The sequence below is a fragment of the Sus scrofa genome, chromosome 7 (genome assembly GCF_000003025.6).
Source record: "Sus scrofa isolate TJ Tabasco breed Duroc chromosome 7, Sscrofa11.1, whole genome shotgun sequence".
Taxonomy (NCBI): Eukaryota; Metazoa; Chordata; class Mammalia; order Artiodactyla; family Suidae; genus Sus; species Sus scrofa.
Genome location: NC_010449.5, coordinates 86,716,434 through 86,737,262, shown reverse-complemented (window position 1 = coordinate 86,737,262; position 20,829 = coordinate 86,716,434). Strand labels below are relative to the sequence as shown.

The window sequence follows — 20,829 nt, the reverse complement described above, 5'->3', positions numbered from 1 at the left end:
TGGAAAACAGTATGGCAGTTTTTCAAACAATTAAAAATAGAATTATCATATGATCCAGCAATTCCTCTTCTGGGTATATACTGAAAAGAATTGAAAGCAAGACTCAAACAGATATTTATACTCCCATGTTCACAGCTAAAAGCAAAAGTAACCTCAAAGTCTACCGACAGATGAACAGATTTTTTTTTAAGTGGTAGTAGTGACATCACCACAAGGCACCATAGGTTGTTTCCAACTCAGCTCTTCCTCACAACTAATGACTATTCATGGGCAAGACATCATAAAGAAAATCCTAGAACACAGGGGTGTGCCAAAGCATCCTCAACATCACAGATATCAAAACAGATTAAATTAGGAGGGTAATAGGAATAGCTACACACTGGCTGTTTTTTCTTTCCTGTGGGTTAGACAACATGCCCGGTTATCACAACACCCTGAGGTCTCCCTTGGGCCTATGGTTCCTCCTGTGTGAAAAGAGAGCCCAGGGTGAACATTCAGTTCCCAAGCATTGTGGGGTACTTAGAGGGAGTCCCCATTCTAATCTCATCCCACAAGAATTGTGGGATAATTTGTGAAGCTTGACCACTATGGATCTGACCATGACTGAGTCAGGGGGTGGGGGTGGGGCTTGCAATAACCAGCTCCTGGATCCAGGTGAGTGAATTTCTTACCTGTGGTACCCAAGTAGAAGTCCCAATTGGTGAATTTTCTCATCTGCAGAATAAAATCAGTGGCACAGTCTAAATTAGTTTTCTTGCCTTAACAAAGCAGAAGACCCAGATCCACTTCTTAGGCAGGGGAGCTAATTCATAGCTCCATCTACTGCTGAATTTAGCTTTCTTCAGACCAATAAGCATGATCAGGAATACCTGTAAGGTTTATTGGAGCTGAACCACCCAGGCAACGGAGCTAATTGATAACCTCACTCAATGCTGAGTATAGCTTCCGGCCCCATCTAAACTGAAAGGTTGGCAAGAATACCTGGAAATCTGCATATCCCAGAAATATTTAAGCAGAAATAATAGCAAGCATATCTGACCATCCAGAGAGCAAGGCCAATGGCCTTATTTAGCCAGGGAACTTGGGACATAGGTCAGCTTGAGTCAAGACAAAAAACAAAAAGCAGCACAGACTTGGATCTGGGTCTTCTGCTTTGTTAAGGCAAGAAAACTAATTTGTAAGTTCACTCATTGTTGAATACAGCCTTCAGCTTGCCTGACCAAAGAACCTAACCAGAACACACAGGAAACTGTCTAACTATCTAACAACCCTGCTTATAGTGATGCTTGAACAGAGTGCACAGCTTGTGGCTTTCTCAATTTGCAAAGTAAAATCAGTGGCTTCATCTAGCCAGGGAATTACGTGCACAGTCTTCCTGATTCAGTCCTTATGCAAAGCCACGCAGGCTCTGGGGCCCATCCTGATGAACTACCAGGGCATGGAAGCCAATTTATAGCCCTAGATGAGTATAATGCCCAGTCCCAAATGTCTAGAGAGCCTGACCAGAGAACCCAGGCAACCACAGAGCTCATCCTATAGGCTTTCTTTGGTAGGGAATCAACACAGCAGTTGGTCCCTATCTAACTGTCCTCAGCCAGTGACACAATCACCTAACCTCAGAGCTTGGTCAGTGGCCTCTGCCAAAAATATACCCTGATAGTAAGCCCTACCTGCCCAAGGATGTTACCAGAAGACCTGTTCAGAAACTCAAATGGAACTGACTGGTAAAGAACTATCTTGATAAAGTGAACCTATAAAGTCTGGAATAGGAGATCACTTACTCAAATGCTCGGATACTTATATATATATGGAAGCAAAGGTTAGAAAAATCAGGTAAACATGATAACAGTAAAGGAAACTAATAAAACTTCCTAAGATTTGGAGATCTAGGAATTGTCAAAGAATTTAGAATAATCCTATTGAATAATATTAGTGAACTATAAGAACATACAGACAACTAAAAATTAGGGAAAAATGAATGAACAAAATGAGAAGTTCAACAAAGAGATAGAAACCATAAAAACAGGAGTTCCTGGCATGGCACAGTGGTTAACAAATCTGACTAGGAACCATGAGGTTGTGGGTTCAATCCCTGGCCCTGCTCAGTGGGTTAAGGATCCAGCATTGCTATGAGCTGTGGTATAGGTTGCAGGTGTGGCTCGGATCCTATGTTGCTGTGGCTCTGGTGTAGGCCGGTGCCTACAGCTCTGATTCGACCCCTAGACTGGGAATCTCCATATGCCGTGGGAAGTGGGCCTAGCAAAGGAAAAAAAAAAAAAAAAGAAAACAGAAAAACAAAACAGAAATCTTATAGCTGAAAAATATAGCTAAACTGAAGAATTCAATAGACAGTTTCAAAAGCAGACTAGACTAAACATAAGAATCAGTGACACAGAAAACAGGGCATTTAAAATTATCCAGTCAAAGAAGCAAAAAGAAAAAATAATGAAAAAGTCTGAAAAAAAGACCACAAGGTTATGGGACACAATCAAAGGAAATAATATACACATTATGGGTTATCGAGAAGCAAAAGAGAAAGGGACAGAAAGTATATTGAAGGCAATAATGGCTTAAAACTTTCCAACACTGGAAAGAGAAAATGGACATCAAGACCCACGAGACCTGGACTGCATGGCAAGATGGCAGAGGAATAGGTCATGGAGCATCCTTTCTCCAATAAATACATCAAAAATATATCTACATGTGGAATAATTCTCAAAAAACATATACTGAACTGTCAGAAGATTTCAGACTTCCAAAGGGGTGAGAAAATCTTCACATAACTGGGTAGGATAAAAGAAAAGAGAAAAAAGGAAGCAAGAGAGACAAAGGAATTCAGGATGCCCCTGGGAGGGAGCTGTGAAAGAGAAAAAGTTACCACACATCAGTAAGACCTCTCAATGGCAGAGAGATCAGCTGGGACAGAGGGGGAGCTTCAGAGCCTTGGAGGAGACCTCAGCAAAAAATTTGCAGAGGGTAAACTGGAGAAAGATCTTCAAAGTCAGTTGGTGCTACTGCCCAGCACACTCTAGCCAGTGAGGTAGGCAGGGGCTGGATGCTGAGGCCTGGGCTTTGGAGGTTAGATCAGGGGTGAGGACTGAGGTTGACTGGTAGGAGAAAACCTGAGGGAACTGGGGTGGGGTGCCTTGTAATCAAAGGAGACCAGGAAAAATCCTGGTCCCAACCAGAGAGGCTGCAGAACACCACTTGCCTGAGCTTCCAGGGGGTGGGTGCTAGCTACCACATCATCTCAAATTCCAAGGGAGGGAGCACCCTACTGCCCCACAGGGGGTCTTAAGAGCATATGACACTCACTGCTCCTTCACTCTCAGTAATGTGGAAGGTTCACTGCTGCCACTGCTCTCAGAGGGCCTGCAACTGTGACCAGGCACCAGCCCCTCTCAGACCCCTGCCACCATCCCCAGGGAGTCTGTGACTGGGCAACAACAATTGCCCCTGACCCTCTGAGAGCTTTCAAGTCTCACTGCTGCCATCCCCAGAGGATCTGCAACTAGGCAGTCACTACTGCCTCTGATTTCCCTGAAACCTTGCACAGCTCACTGCTGCCATCCCCAGGGAATCTGAGACCAGGCACTGACCATTGCCCCTAACTCCCAGGGAATTGCATGGCCTACTAGCACTGCTGAGATGTCTTCAACTGGATACTGACCATTGACCCTGACTCCCTGGAAACTTGCATGACCCACTGCTGCCACTAAGTTCCACAACCAGGCCTCTGCCCTTGCTTTCTTGGGATTATACATGATCCACATTCACCACCAAAGGGCCTGTGAATAGGTGTCAACTTCTGGCTACCATCAGGCTCCAAGAGGGGTCACATAAGCCACTGCCACCTCCCTCACAGACTATATCCCTAGTCACAGCCTGGCTCTGGGTGTGTGTTAGAGCTGCTACTACTTTTTAAAACTTTATGACCAGGTACCAGCTGCCACATCTGCACACCTACTACCAAGAGTAAAATAGCCAGCACACTCCAAGGAAAGAGACAGTATACACCCATACCAAATTAAGGAGGATGAGCTGAAATCTCTCCTACCAACTCTACCAACTCTGTGAATTGTGGACTTAATCCACTGCTGCTGGCCTTATAAATTTAGTGCTGGTGGAATGTCTGAAGGGACAATGAGTGCTCCAGCACCTGAGATAGTTCTGGCTTGAGCAGTGTGGGCTTCGTGGGCATGTACATGCAGGGGCTGAACAAGGTCAGAGTCTGAGTTGCCTCCATATATCCCACAGTGGGCCCAGGAGAATAAATACTGCAATCCTTAGTCCTGACCTCAGTGGATCTGCACTGGTGACCTAGTGAAAAAAATGCCTGAGAGACACCAAGGCAAATTACAGCCATACCCACGGCTAAAATGGGGCTGAAAGCAGCACCGATAACAGTGTACTCTGTGAGTCCACATAAGGAAAATGTGACACCACAGAGCCCACTCACAGGTGAATAGCTCCAGCATAAGAATATTCAGTTGCTCCTTCCTTAGGGAGACTGCTATAAACCCACCTACTTCATGCTGCAGATCAGTACCACAGCCTGGAAACAGATCTAGGGGCTCCTGCTTCAACAATTAAAGAGCAGACCCTACCCCTTACAGGGCAATAACAACCACAGAGGAAACAGGAGGCCCTGCACAATATCCAGTACAGGCTCGGGTCACCACAACATCAAGCATACCTCCTATCAAGGAGATAAAGCCCAGCATACACTGAGAAAAGAGGTGATAGGTTGCCTAAAATCATACTGAGCTAATGGCCACCTCTAAACACACCCCTTGGCATGGCTCTGACCAACAGAGGGAAAAGACCCATCTGCAGTCTGTGGAAAGTAGACCATAAGCAAAGAAAGCTAGGCAAAATGAAATGACAGAGAAATATGTTTCAGAAAAAGAAAAAATATTAAAAATCCAAAAATAAAACCCAACTAAATTAAGAGGAAATAGGCAACCTACTTGAAAAATAATTCAAAGTAATGATGGTAAGTGTGATCCAAGGTCTTGGAAAAATAATGCTTGCACAGATTAAGAAGTTATAAGAAATTTAAAGAATAAGCAAAGGTGAATAATACTATATCTGAAATGAAAAATAACTAGAATTAATCAATACCAGAGTAACTGAAGCAGAAGAACAAATTGGTGAGGTGGAAGACAGAATAGTGGAAATCATTGCCACAGAAAAGAATATAGAAAAAAGAATGACAAGAAATGAGTACAGTCTGAGAGACCTCTGGAACAACATCAAACACATTATCATTCACATTATAGGGGTCACAGAAGGAGAAGAGAGAGAGAAAGGGCTTGAGAAAACATTTGAAGAGATCATAGCCAAAAACCTCTTATACAGGAACCCTCACTCAAGTAGAGGAAGCACAGAGAGTAGCATACAGGATAAACCCAAGGAGAAACACATCAACACACATATTAATCAAACTTATGAAAGTTAAATGCAAAGAAAACTATTAAAAGCCACAAGGGCAAAGCAACAAATAACATACAAGGAAACCCCAATAACATTATCAGCTGATTTCTCAGCAGAAAACCTACAGGCCAGAAAGGAGTGGCAAAATAGATTTAAAGTAATGAAAGGGGAAACCTTGAACAATTACTCTACCCAGAAAGGCTATCATTCAGATTCAACAAAGAAATCAAAAGTTTTACAGACAAGTAAAAGCTACAAGAATTCAGCACCTTTAAACCAGCTTTAGAACAAATGCTAAAGAAATGCGCCTAGGTTGAAAAGAAAAAGACCACAACTAGTAACAAGAAAATGAAATGAAAAAGCTCACCAGTAAAGGCAAATATAAAATAAAAATAGGGGAGTTCCCATAGCAGTGCAGCGGAAACTAATCTGACTAGGAACCATGAGGTCGAGGGTTTGATCCCTGGCCTTGCTCAGTGGGTTAAAGATCTGGCGTTGCCCTGAGCTGTGGTGTAGGTCACAGACATGGCTCGGATCTGACATTGCTGTGGCTCTGGTGTAGGCTGGCAGCTGTAGCTGCAATTAGATCCCTAGCCTGGGAACTTCCATATGCCACAAAGTTTCAGCCCTAAAAAGACAAAAAGACAGAAAAAAAAAAGGAAGTCATCCACAGACAAATATGATATCAAAACCAGCAATTGTGAGAAGAGGAAAGGATAAATACAGAATATTGAAAAAGCATTTGAAATTAAAAGACAAGCAACTTAATTTTTGTGTACACACACACACACACACACAATGCTATATCAAAATCTTGTGGCAACAACAAACCAAAAATCACAATTGGCATACCCATAAAAAAGAAAAAGCAAACAAACAAACAAACAAAAAAAGGAGTTTCCATCGTGGTGCCGTGGTTAAAGAATCTGACTAGGAACCATGAGGTTGCGGGTTCGGTCCCTGGCCTTGCTCAGTGGGTTAATGATCCAGTGTTGCCGTGAGCTGTGGTGTAGGTTGCAGATGTGGCTCGGATCCCGCGTTGCTGTGGCTCTGGTGTAGGCGGGGGGCTACAGCTCTGATTTGACCCCTAGCCTGGGAACCTCCATATGCTGCAGGAGTGGCCCAAAGAAATACCAAAAAGACAAAAAAGAAAAAAAAAAAAAAAGAAAAAGCAATTCAATTACACCACTAAAGATAGTCATCAAATCACAAGACAAGAAAAGAGGAAGGGTAGACAAAAGCTCAACAAATCCAAAACAATTAAGAAAATGGCAATAAGTACATACATATTGCTAATTATCTTGAATGTAAAATGTTCTAAATTTACAACCAACTAAATGCTCTAACTAAAAGGCCAAGACTGGCTCAATGGATACAAAAACAAGACCCATATATATGCTGTCTATGAGACTGACTTCAGATCTGAGCCACATACAGACTGAAAGTGAGGGGGTGAAAGAAAATATTCCATGCAAATTGAAGTCAAAAGAAAGCTAGAGTATCAAAACTCATATCAGACAAAATATACTCATATCAGACTTTCTAATAAAGAATATTATAAGAGACAAAATAGGACACTACCTAGTGATCAAAGGGCAAATCCAAGAAGATATAACAATTGTAAATATATATGCACCCAACACATGAGCACTTCAATATATAAGGCAACTGCTAATGGCCATAAAATGAGAAATAAACAGTAATACAATAATACTGGGGGACTTTAATACCCCACTTTCAGCAATAGATAGATTCCCCCAGATAGGAAATCAATAAAGAAATACAGGACTTGAATAACACAACAGGACTTAAATAACACAATAGACCAGACAGACTTAATTGATATTTATAGAACAATTCATCCAAAAGCAGCAGAATACACTTTCCTGTCAAGTGCACATGGAACATTCTCCAGGATAGATCACATCTTGGGCCACAAATCAAGCTTCAGTAAATTTTTAAAAACTGAAATCATATCAAGCATTTTTTTCTGACCACAATGTTATGAGAATAGACAAACACACACACACATACAGACAAAACTGCAAAAAAAAAAAAAAAACCAACAGAAACATGTGGAGGTTAATCAATATACTCCTAAACAACCAATGCATCACTGAAGAAATCAGAGGAAATTAAAAAATACCTAGAACAGATGAAAAAGAAGACACAATGGTTAAAATATATGGGATGCAGCAAAAGCAATTCTAAGAGGGAGGCCTCTAGCAATAAAATCTCACCTCAGGAAATAAAAATCCCAAATAAACAACCCAAACTTAAACCCAAAGCAACTAGAAAAATAAGAGCAAATAAAATCCAAAGTTAGCAGAAAGAAATCATAAAGATTAAAGAAAACAATAGAAAAGATCGATGAAACTAAAACCTGTTTCTTTGAAAAAATTAACAAAATTTATAACATTTTAGCCAGACAAATCACAAAAAAAGAGAGGGTGCTCAAATAAATAAAAACAGAAATGAAAAAGGAGAAATTACAACTGACAGCACAGAAATAGAAAGGATCATAAGAAACTATTTCAAGCAACTCTATGCCAAAAAAAATGAACAACCTAGAAGAAATGGACATATTCTTAGAAATGTACCATCTTCTAAGACTGAATCAGGAAGAAATAAAAATATGAATAAACCAATCAGAACTTCCAAAAATGAAACTGTGATTTAAAAACTTCTAAAAGGCAAAAGTCCAGGACCAGGTGGCCTCACAGGCAAATTCTATCAAACATTTAAGGAAGAGTTAACACCTATCCTTCTGAAACTCTTCCAAAAAAATTGCAGAGGAAGAACACCCCAAACTCATTCTATGAGGCTGCTATCACCCTGATGCCAAAACCAAAGTCACCACAAAAGAAGAAAATTACACATTACCAATATTACTGATGAATATAAATGAAAAAATACTCAACAAAATGTTAGAGAATACTAACAATATTTTAAAAGGATCATACATCATGAGCAAGTGGGATTTATCATAGGTATGCAAGGATTCTTCGATATACACAAATCAATCAATGTGATACACCACATCAACTAACTAAAGAAAAAATATGATTAACTCAATAGATGCAGAACAAACTTTTGACAAAATTCAACACTCATTTTTGATAAAAACTCTGCTGAAAATGGGTATAGAGGAAAACTATCTCAACAGAATAAATGCCATATATGACAAACCATATCTAACATTCTCAATGAGGAAAAGCTGAAAGCCATCTTCAAAAAAATATACAAGCAATAAATGCTGGAGAGGGGTGTAGAAAAGGGAACCTTCCTACACTGTTGGTGGGAATGTAAGCTGGTGACAACAGTATGGAGAACAGTATGGAAGTTCCTTAAAAAACTAAATATATAACTACCATATGATACAGCAATCCCACTCCTGGGCATATATCCAGAGAAAATCATAATTAAAAAAAATATACATGCACCTCAACGTTCACTGAAGCACAATTTACAATAGCCAAGACATGGACACAACTTGAACGTCCATCAGCAGAGGACTGGATAAAGGAGCTGTGGTACATTATGCAATGGACTATTATTCAGCCTTTAAAAAGAATGTGATAATGACATTTGTAACATCATGGGTGACCTAGAAATTATCATATTAATTAAATCACACAGAGAAAGATAAATATCATATGAGATCACTAATATGTTGAATCTAACAAAAGTGATACAAAAGAACTTAAAAAAAAGAAACAGAAACAATAATTTTGAAGCCAATTTATGGTTACTAAAGGGGAAATGTGGGTCTGAGGGATAAATTAGATGTTTGGGATTGACATAAACACACTAATATATATAAAATAGGTAACAAGGAAGGATCTACTATATAGGACACAAAAATCTACTCATTACTGTGTAATAACTACATGGAAAACATATGAAAAGGAACAGATATATGTAATGTATTGCTGATTTACTTTACTGAACACCTGAAATGAACACAACTTTCTAAGTCAGCTATACTCCAATAATTTTTTTAAAAGAACCATAAGATCCAAATGATCCAAAATAGTGATAGACTGAAACACATTATAATTAAATTATCATAAGTTAAATAATGAAGAATTTTGACAGCAGCAGAAACAAAGAGGTTATATACCAGGAAACACCCCCACCCCAATAAGAAACTTCAGACCAGGAGAGAATGGAATGATATATTCAAAGTATTAAAATTAAAATGTTAATCAAGAATTCTGTGTTCAGAGATTTCCCATCATGGCTCAGAGGAAATGAATCTGATTAGTATCCATGAATATATGGGTTTGATCCCTGTCCTTGCTCAGTGGTTTGGGGATCTGGCATTGCCATTACCTGCAGTGTAGGTTGCAGTCACAGTTCAGATCCCATGATGTTGCTGTGGTGTAGGCTGGCAGCTGTGGCTCTGATTCAACCCCTAGCCTGGGAACTTCCATGTGCCACAGGTATGGCCCTACAAAGCAAAAAAAAAAAAAAAAAAAAAAAAAAGAATTCTGTGCCCACAAAACTCTCCTTCAGAAGTGAAGGAGAGATAAGGGCTTTGCCAAACATACAAAAACTAAAGGATTTATTTATCACTAACCCTGCATTAGAAGAAATACTAAATGGAGATCTTTGAGTAGAAGTAAAAGGATGGTAATTACTATACTGAAATTATAAGAAGGCAAGATAAAACTTAGTAGTAATGGTAAATATATAGCCAGAATCAGATCCTGTAATACAGTAATGATAGTTCATAATTCACTTACAACTTTAGTTAAAAGTTAAAAAGGATATATGGTAAAAATAACTAAGATAATGTATCATTAAATATACAATATAAAAATATACAAACTATAATGTCAGTATCCTAAAATGTAAGGGGAAGGAGAAATAAAAGTGTAGAGTGTAGAAATGCTATTGATGTTAATTTGTTATCAGTTTCAAATATGGTTTTATAATTTTAAGATATTAAATATAAACCTCATGGTAACTACAAGGGAAAACCTATTGTATACATAAAAAAACATGATAAAGAAGTCAAAGCAAAAGCAAAAGATATCAAAACATATAAAAAAGATAGCAGGGTAATGAAGAACAATGGATGGATCTACAAAACAACCAAAAAACAATGAACAAAAGGCAATAGTACATTCTTACTTCTCAATGATTAAATGTAAATGGATTAAAATCCTAATAAAAAGACATAAAATGGTTGAAAGGATAAAAAAGTAAGATCCAACAATATGCTGCCCATATAGCACACATAGACTGAGAGCAAAGGGATAGAAAAAGGTAGTTCAAGAAAATGGTAACCAAAAACATCATGCAACAAATAAATCAGGGTAGCTACTTACATCAGACAAAATAGACTTTAAACTAAAACCGGTATAAATAGACAAAGAAAATTATTATATAATGATAAAGGGGGTCAATCTACCAAGATATAAGAATTGTAAATATATATGCAAAAAACATTGGAGCACTGAAACAGATAAAGTAAAAACTAACAGAGATGAAAGTAGAAATAAAGAGCAATACAATATTATGACTTGCAATTTTTAATACCATGCTTCCCCAAATGGATAGATTGTCTAGAGAGAGAATCAATAAGGAGACAGTAGACTTGAGCAATTCTATTGCCAAAGGGACTAACAGAGCATTACATTCAATGGCAGCAGAATGAACATTCTTCTCAAGCTCACGTGGAATGTTTTCTAGGATCAACCATAAGATAGGTCATGAAAAATATTTTAGCAAATTTTAAAAGACTGAAATAATACCAGGTATCTTCTCTAATCAAAATGGCATGAAACTAGAAATCAGTAACAGGAGGAAAACTGGAAAACTCAGAATACATGGAAATTAAACAGCACTCTTTTAGACAAATAATGAATCAAAGAAGAAATTAAAGGAGACGTTAAAAAGTATCTTGAGACAAACAAAAATGAAAACAGAACATAGCAAAACTTGAGATGAAGCAAAAGCAGTTCTAAGAGGGAAGTTCTCTCTCTCTAGATACATCTGTATATATATTTATCTATCTATCTATGAGAGACAGTGCCATATGTATGCCTCATGGTAACCACCACCAAAAATCTATAATAGATACACAAATACAGAAAAGGAGAAAGGAATCCATACACAACACCAAAAATAGCCATAAAATGACAAGTGAAGAGAACAAAACAGAACTCAAGACAATCCTAAAACATACCTACCAATAATTACTTTAAATGTAAATGGACTAAATTCTTCAATAAGAACACACAGAGTGGATGAATGGATACAGTAATAAACTCATATATATGCTGCCTACAAGACACTCACTTCAAATTAAATACACACATAGACTGAACTTAAGGACAAATAATTAATATACATAATTATGCTTCATTTCTATACATTAACAATGAACTATCCAGAAGACAAATTAAGGAAAAACTCCATTTACAATCATAACAAAAAGAATAAAATACACAGAAATAAATCTAAGGAAATAAAAGACCTGTACTTAGAACAGGACACTGTTCTAAGATATTGATAAAGATATTGAAGATGACACAAGTAAAAAGATATATCATGTTTATGGATTGAAAGAGTTAATATTGTTAAAATGACCATAATACTCGAGGCAATCTACAGATGTTATGGAATCTCAATCAAAATATCAATGGCATTTTCCACAAAACCATAACAAATAATTTTAAAATGTGTGGGGTTCCTGTCATGGCGCAGTGATTAACGAATCCAACTAGGAACCATGAGGTTGCAGATTCGATCCCTGGCCTTGCTCAGTGGGTTAAGGATCCGGCATTGCCCTGAGCTGTGGTGTAGGTCACAGATGCGGCTCGGATCCCACGTTGCTGTGGCGTAGGCTGGCGGCTACAGCTCTGATTCGACCCCTAGCCTGGGAATCTCCACATGCTGTGGGAGCAGCCCAAGAAATGGCAAAAGACAAAATAAAAAATAAAATAAAAAATTTTAAAGTGTGTTGAAACACAAAAGACTCAGAATAGCCAAAACAACCTTGAGAAGGAAAAATAGAGCTGGAGGTATTATTCTCTTGACTTCTGACTAAGCACAAAGTTACAGTTATCAAAACATATGGTACTGGCACCAAAATAGACACACAGATCAATGGAACAAAATATAGAGCCCAAAAATGAACTCATGTACTTATGGTCAACTAATCTATGGCAAAAGAGGCAAGAATATATGACAGGAGAAAATAGTCTCTTCAACAAGTGGTGCTGGGAAAACTGGACAGCTACATGTAAAAGAATAAAATTAAAATATGTTTTTATAACATATACAACAATAAATTCAAAACAGATGAAATACGTAAAGGTAAGACTGAAAGCCATAAAACTCCTAGAAGAAAATTTAGGCAGAACACGCTTTGACATAAATTGTAGAAATAAATATATTTTTTGGATCTGTCACCTAAAGCAAAGGAAACAAAAGCAAAAGAAAAACATGAAACCTCATTAAGCCAAAAAGATGTTTGCATAGCAAAGGAAACCTTTGACAAAATTTAAAGACAAATACTGAGTGGTAGAAAATATTTGCAAATGATATGACTGATAAGGGGTCAATGTCCAAAATATGTAAACAGCTCATACTACTCAATATCCCAAAACCAAACAACTTATTTTTTTTTAATTTTTTTGTTAAAGTATAGTTGATTTACAATATTCCCTCAATTTCTGCTGTACATCAAAGTGGCCCAGTTATACATGTATATATTCTTTTTTTCATACTCTCTTCCATCATGTTCTAACCCAAGAGATTGGATGTAATTACCTGTGCTGTACAGTAGGATCCCATTATTTATCCATTCTAAATGCAATACTTTGCATCTACCAACTGCCAACTTCCCATCTATATCACTTCTTCCCTTCCCCATGGCAAACACAAGTCTGTTGTCCATGTCTGTCATCTGTTTCTGTTTTGTAGATAGGATCGTTTGTGCCATATTTTAGATTCCACATGTAAGTGATATCATGTGTCATTCTCATTCTGACTTACTTTACTTAATAGGAGATGTCTAATTCTATCCATGTTGCTGCAAATGGCATTATTTGTCCTTTTCATGGGTAAGTAGTATTCCACTGTATGTATAGACAAACTCTTCTTAATCCATTCATCTGTCGATGGATATTTGGGTTGTTTCCATGTCTTGGCTATTGTGAATAGTCCTGCAATGAACATAGGGGTGAATGTATCCTTTTGAATTAAAGTTTTGTCCAGATATATGCTAGATCATGTGGTAGTTCTATATTTAGTTTTTTGAGGAAACTCCATACTGTATTCCATAGTGGTTGTACCAATTTACATTCCCACCAACAGTGAAGGAGGGTTCCCATTTCTCTACATCCTCTCCAGAAGTTCTTATTTGTAGACTTACCAATGATAGCCATCTGACTGGTGTGAGCTCTACCTCATTGTAGGTTTGATTTGCATTTCTCTAATGATTAGTGATGCTGAGCATTTTTTCATATACCTGCTGGTCATTCATATGTCGTCTTTGGAGAAATGTCTAAGTCTTCTGCCCATTTTTCACTTGTGTTGTTTGTTTTTCTGTTGTTGAGTTGTATGAGATTAGAGGCTTGTCAGATGCATCATTTTCAAAGATTTTCACCCAATTCTGGGTCATGATTTCATAATGAGCAAGAGACCTGAATAGATATTTCTTGGAAGGAGACATACAATGGCTAACAAGCACATGAAAAGATGCTTAATATCACTATTCCTCAGAGAAATGAAAATCAAATCCATAATGAGATATCTTTTTACATCCATCAAAATGGATATCAGACACAAAGTACAAATATTGGTGAGGATGTGGAGAAAAGGGAAACCTTATACATGTGACAGGAATGTAAATTGGTGTGGCCACCATGAAAAAATGCTTGGAATTTCCTCAAAAACCCAAAAACAGAATTACCATATGACCTAGCCATTCCACTCCTGGTCATATATCCAAAGGAAATGAAAATGCTCATTCAAAAAGATACCACACCTCAACATTCATAGCAATACTATTTACAATAGCCAGACATGGAAACACAAGAGCACATCAACAGATGACTGGATTAAGAGGATGTGATACCCATCCAGTAGAATATTAACCATAAAAAGACCTAGAGAATGTTATGCTTAGTGAAATAAGTCATACAGAGAAAGACAAATACTGTATAACATATGTGAAATTTAAAAATTAATACAAGTGAATGTATATGCAAAACAGACTCAGATAAGGAAAAGCAGCATGATTACCAAGAAGAAGGGGAAGGAGGGAGGTACAAATTAGGGATATGGTATTAACAGATCCAAAATACTATGTAAAATAGGTAAGCAATAAGAATATATTTCATAGCACAGAGAACTATAGCCATTACCATGTACTAACCTATCATGGAAAATAATCTACAGAAATACTAAATCACTATGCCATATACCTGAAACTATCAGGGACATAGTTAGAAAATAAGAATCAATGCGACCATCTCCAGGATTATACAGTTCAGCTAAAATCTAAATCAATCATAAGAGTCAATATTAAAATGAATATATGCTCATTATTCAGTGCAACTATATCCTACCATCAAATGTTTAATAAAACTGCACTTTTAAAAATGAAAAAAAGTACAGAGAGAAAAATGTATCAGGAAAAAATACTAGATATAGAAGATAGATATTGAAGATTTAATAAATGGATAATTAATATTTCTGGAAAAATAGAAGATAAATAATTTTCAAAGTTAAAATACAAGAAAATATTTTAAACATAGGGAGAATTGGACCTGTGGATCAAAATAGGCTAATGGGTACCAGGAAAAATTAAAATGGATCCAGTAATTTCTTATTCTTATTCTTGAAATAAATGAATTTCACAAGAAAATGAAGTTTTTTTTCATTGCTCGTCAGGATGATATAGGCCTATTACAACCTATTTCTCCCAATGATTACAACTGAGAACTCTTGAAAAAATAGAAGAAGGATCTACCAAAGACTCAAGAACTAAGTAAAAAGCAGGTAAATTTGGTAGGAGAGTAAAAAACTGACAAGAAAATTCATAAAGGGATTAGTATCTAATTTTATTTTCTTTTCTCTCACAACTTTGACCCAAGAGTGGTCCTGGTCAGAAAGCTGCATGATGGCATAGTCAGAAAAAAACAACAAATAAACTTTTTTTTTCCTGAGCAGAGAATCAGAAAAAGGAATACCTCAGATAAAAAACAAGTGATACTCCAATTTTTTCCTTCCTTATTTCTCTCCTGGCCCCACCTCAAAAGTAGGTCATAGTTGTCAAGGTGCAAGAATGACAGCATGGGCAACTCATACACTGCAAAAAAAAAAAATTCTAAGCAGAGAAACCAGGAAAGCAGGCCGAGTTGTCTAAAGAGTGTAGAGAGATCCCCACTTTAATTATTACTTTTATTCTCCCTGATTGCCCTTAATGGGGGCCTTAGTCATGGAGCTGTATCTTTGACAGCAGAGGCCTCGGGTAAAATTTCAAGAGAAATTCTATCTCTGGCCTAAAGATCAGGATAAGGAACACCTGTGAGTTTGAGAGTATGAGAAAAATCGAAGGAGATCTAATTCTGTATATGAACAAGTATAAATTTTGTATTTCACCCTCAGCTATGAATGATAGAACAGGCCCAAACTACCATAACAAAACCTTTGGAAACTGAAATATAATATAAAGTACCATCCATGAAGAGTACAGGCATGAGATAAAGCCAATGAAGCAAAAAACTGACCCTAAAATTGAATTGAATTGGAACCACCATTCATATAAAGCAAGAAGAACTTTAAATTCAACCAAGCTGTTTTCTAAATCAGCAAAAATCAATATTCTCCAGAAAATTTGACAGTCCTAAAGTCTCATAATTTAAAAATGTCTGGAATAGAATCTAAAATTGCTCTACTTATAAAGAACGTGGAAAATATGACTGATCCTCAAGCAAAAGGCAATTAACAGATACTATCCTTGAGATTATTCAGAGGTTGGAATTATCAGGTAAAGATTTAAAGGAGCTATTATTTATATGTTCTCTAAGGTAAAGGTAAATACTTTTGAAATGAATAAAAATATGTATGTCCTCTACAGAGAAATATAAACTATTTTTAAAAGAGCCAAATGAGAAACTTTAACTAAAAAACAGCATATATGAAATAAAATTTTACTGGATGGCTCAATAGCAGAATGTAAATGAAAGAATGAAAGAGAAAAAAAAATTGGACCTAGAGAGAGTAATAGAAATGAATCAATCAAAACCAAACCAAACAAACAAAAAACTAGGGGATGTGGCAAAGATGGCAAAGTAGAAAGACCCTGAACTCACCTTTCACAGGCACACCAAAATTATAACTATTTATAGAACAAGATTTGATGAGAAAAAAAAATGAAAGCTGGCAAAAAGTCCATCCACAACTAACAATATAATTGAGGACTGTGGTAGACAAGGTATAGTTAAAGACCCATAACCCTGAGTAGGCTACCAATAAATGGGAGAGTAATTATAATTGTAGTTTCTCCCCAAGGATAAAGTGGTCTGAACCCACTTTGGGCTGCCCAGGCTGGGGGACCTGTACTGGAAAGATGACATCCAGAAAGTTTGGCATTGAAGACCAATGGTGATAACTGTCAAGGGAGCCACAGGGCTGTGGGAAACAGATTGCACACATACACAACACACACAAAAATCTCACACACTCTGGGGCCCAGGGCAGAGCAGTAATTTGAAAGGTGCCTGAGTCATACCTACTTGCTTATCTTGGAGAGTTTCCCTGAGAGGCAGGGCAAAAAACAAAACAAAACAAAAAACAAAACAAAAAAAACCTGGAGCTCACCCTGGAGGCATAGACACTAGTAGAAACCATTTTGGGAGCTCATTTTACTGCATGGACATTGGGGCTGGTAATAAGGTCTTGGAATACCTTCCTTAAAATTATTAGAGCTGGAATCTAGCCCCACGCACCAGCACTGGGACATATCAGACCAAGCACATGGCTAGGTTGAGGCATAGCCCACCCACCAACAAGACTACTGCTTTAAGACTTATTGAGCAACAGTCACCTTGGGACCCAACCCTGCACAACAGATGTCCCAGGACCTGGTATCACTCACTAATGTATTAATTCTAGCCTTAGAACATCCAAGCATCATGGCCCTGTATCCAGAGACCCTGGGACTCACTCCACTCACCAGTGGGCCAGGATTAGCCCCAGGACCAGCTTCACCCACCAGTGAGGGGGTGCCAGCCCTAGGCAGCCCAGAGCTGCCCCATCCCTATAAACCAGCAAGACAAAACACCAACTCTGGGACTCCCAGGATCCAGCTCTGCACACTAGTGGGCTAGCATTAGCCCTGGGACACAGCCTCATCCATAAGAAGGTGAGCATTAGCTCCAGGACCACTGCTGCCCTCAGCCTACCCTATCAGGACCCAACCCATCCAAGAGCAGGCCAGCACTAGCCAGGATAACCTGGGAACTGACCCTGCCCAGAAACAGGCTAACATCAGATATGTGACACTCTGGCCATGTCAGGAACCCAACCCACAAGTCAGTGTTTGGCACCAATAACACCAGAGCCAGCCACAACTACCAACCACACACAGTATCAGCCCACTTCAGCAGGAAGACATATGCAGTCCACATAGAGGCCATACCTAAAGTGTAGAGCTCTGTTGACCAAAGGGGTATGCACTGCTGGAATGCATAGGACATTTACAAAAAGCTGTACCTCCACAGTTGGGAAACATAACCAACCACACACATAGAAATAGCAAATTAGGCAGAATGAGGTGATGAGAAATATGTTCCAAACAAAAGAACAAGATAAAACTCCAAAGAACTAAGTGAAGTAGAGATATGAAATCTACCAGATAAAGTATCAAGATAATGATTGTAAAGATATTTTAAAAAATTAGAAGCAAATTGGATACACAAGGTAAGAGAAGTTTTTAACAAAGAGTAACAATCAGAGACAAAGAATACAATTACTGCAATAAAAATACAATAGATGGAATCAACAGTAGATTAGACAGAGAAGAATGAGCTAAAAGAGCAATGGAAATCACTGAAGCTGAACAGAAAAAAATAAAACAAATTTTTAAAAAGGAAGACAGTTTAAGAGATCTCTGGGACAACATTAAGCATAACATTATAGTATTGGGGCCCAGAAGGAGAAAAGAAAGGAACGGAGAATATGTGTTTGAAGAAAAAACAATCTGAAAACCTTCCTAATCTTGAAAAGGAAACAGATATCCAGGTTCAGAAGACACCAAGAATATAAAACAGGATTAATCCCAAACTACTCTAAGACATATTATAATTAAAATGGAAAAATTAAAAGATTTAATTGTAAAAGTAGTAAGGAAATAGTAATAATTTATATAAATAAGAACTCCCATAAGGCTATTTTCTGATTTCTCAGCAGAAACTCTTGCTAATCAGAAGAGAGCATAATATATTTAAAGTAATGAAAGAGGAAAAACCTATAACAAGAATACTCTATCAATGCATTCATTCAGATTTGATAGAGAAATCAAAAGTTTTACAAAGAAGCAAAAGCTAAAAGAGTCAGCACTACCAAAACAGCTTTATAATACATGTTAGGGAGACCTCTCTATGCAACAAAGAAAAGGACACAATTAGAGATATGAAAATTAGAAAAGTAAAAATCTCATTGTTAAGGGCAAATATACAGCAAAGGTAGTAAATCAACCATGAACAAAGCTAGTAGAAAGGTTAAAAAATGAAAGGAGGAGTTCCCATAGTAGCTCAGTGGTTAACAAATCCAACTAAGAACATGAGGTTGCAGGTTCGATCCCTGGCCTTGTTCAGTGGGTTAAAGATCTGGCATTGCCATGAGCTGTGGTGTGGGTCACAGACGTGGCTTGGATCCTGCGTTGCTGTGGCTCTGGCATAGGCTGGCAGCAACAGCTCCAATTAGACCCCTAGCCGGGAAACTCCATAGGCCATGGGTGAGGCCCTAGAAAAGACAAAAAGACCGAAGGAGTTAAATCATCTATAACAACAATAAGTAGTTAAGAAATAAACAAAACAATAAAAAAATGTGATGCCAAAAACAGTAAACATGGTGGGGTGATAAAAATGGAATGAAAATATATTTAAACTTAAGAGATCAGCCATTTAAAATAATCACTTACATACAGAGAATAATGTCTAAAAACTAAAAGACTATGATAGATATACTCCCCAAAATGGAAATAAATTCAAACACTAGAGATAGTTATCAAATCACAAAAGATCCAAAGTAATAATTCAAAGCAATTAATAAAATGGAAGTAAATACATACTTATCCATAATTACACTGAATGTAAATGGATTAAATGCTCCAAACAAAAGACACAGACTGGATGAATGGATACAAAAACAAGACCCATGTATATATGCTGTTTACTAGAGACCCACATCTGACCCAAGGACACATACAGACTGAAAGTGAAGAGAATGGAAGATGTTATTGCATGAAAATGGAAATCAAAGGAAAGCAGGAGTAGCAATACTCATATCAGACAAAATAGACTTTAAACTAAAGAAAATCACAAGAAACAAAGAAGCACATTACCTAGTAATTAAGAGATCAATCCAAGAAGAAAAAATAAAAATTGTATATATACATGAACCTTACATAGGAGCACCTCAATTTATAAGGCAACTGCTGACAGCCATAATAGGAGAAATCAACAGCAACGCAATAATAGTGTGGGAACTTTAACATCCCACTTGCATCAAGGGACAGATCATCCAGAGAATCAACAAGGAAACAATACTCTAGACTAGATAGAGTTAACTGATATGTATAGAACATTCCACCCCAAAGCAGCAGAATATACATTCTTCTCAAGTGCACATGGAATATTCTCCAGGAGAGATCACATTTTGGGCCACAGATCTAAATATAGAGCTACCGTATGATCTGGCAATTCCACTACTGGGTATATATCTAGACAAAACTTTCAATGAAAAAGACACATTCACCCCGAAGTTCATAGCAGCACTATTCACAATAGCCAAGACATGGAAACAACCTAAATGATCATCAACAGATTAATGGATTAAGAAGATGTGGTACATATATACAATGGAATATTACTAAGCCATAAAAAATTAATGCCATTTGCAGCAACATGAATGGAGCTAGAGAGTCTCATACTAAGTGAAATAAGCCAGGAAGAGAAGAATACCATATGGCATCACTTATTTGTGGAATCTAAAATATGGAACAGATGATCCTATCTAAAAATAACAAACAAAAAACAGAAACAGAGCATGGCCAAGAAGAACAGACTTGTGATTCCTGGGGGGTAAGGGGGAGGGAGTGGAGGGATGGGCATTTTGGGGGTTTGGGGGGATGCAAATTGTTATATC

At 37.4% G+C, this 20,829-nt stretch overlaps 1 long non-coding RNA gene across 1 annotated transcript in view; it reads right to left on the bottom strand.

Annotated features, from left to right (window-relative positions):
* LOC110261616 overlaps positions 1 to 20,829 on the bottom strand; it is a 131,015-nt gene that overhangs the window by 6,567 nt on the left and 103,619 nt on the right. Inside the window, exon 2 of the long non-coding RNA XR_002345978.1 lies at positions 672 to 714. This is a non-coding gene — a long non-coding RNA (uncharacterized LOC110261616). The remainder of the gene's footprint in view (positions 1 to 671; positions 715 to 20,829) is intronic.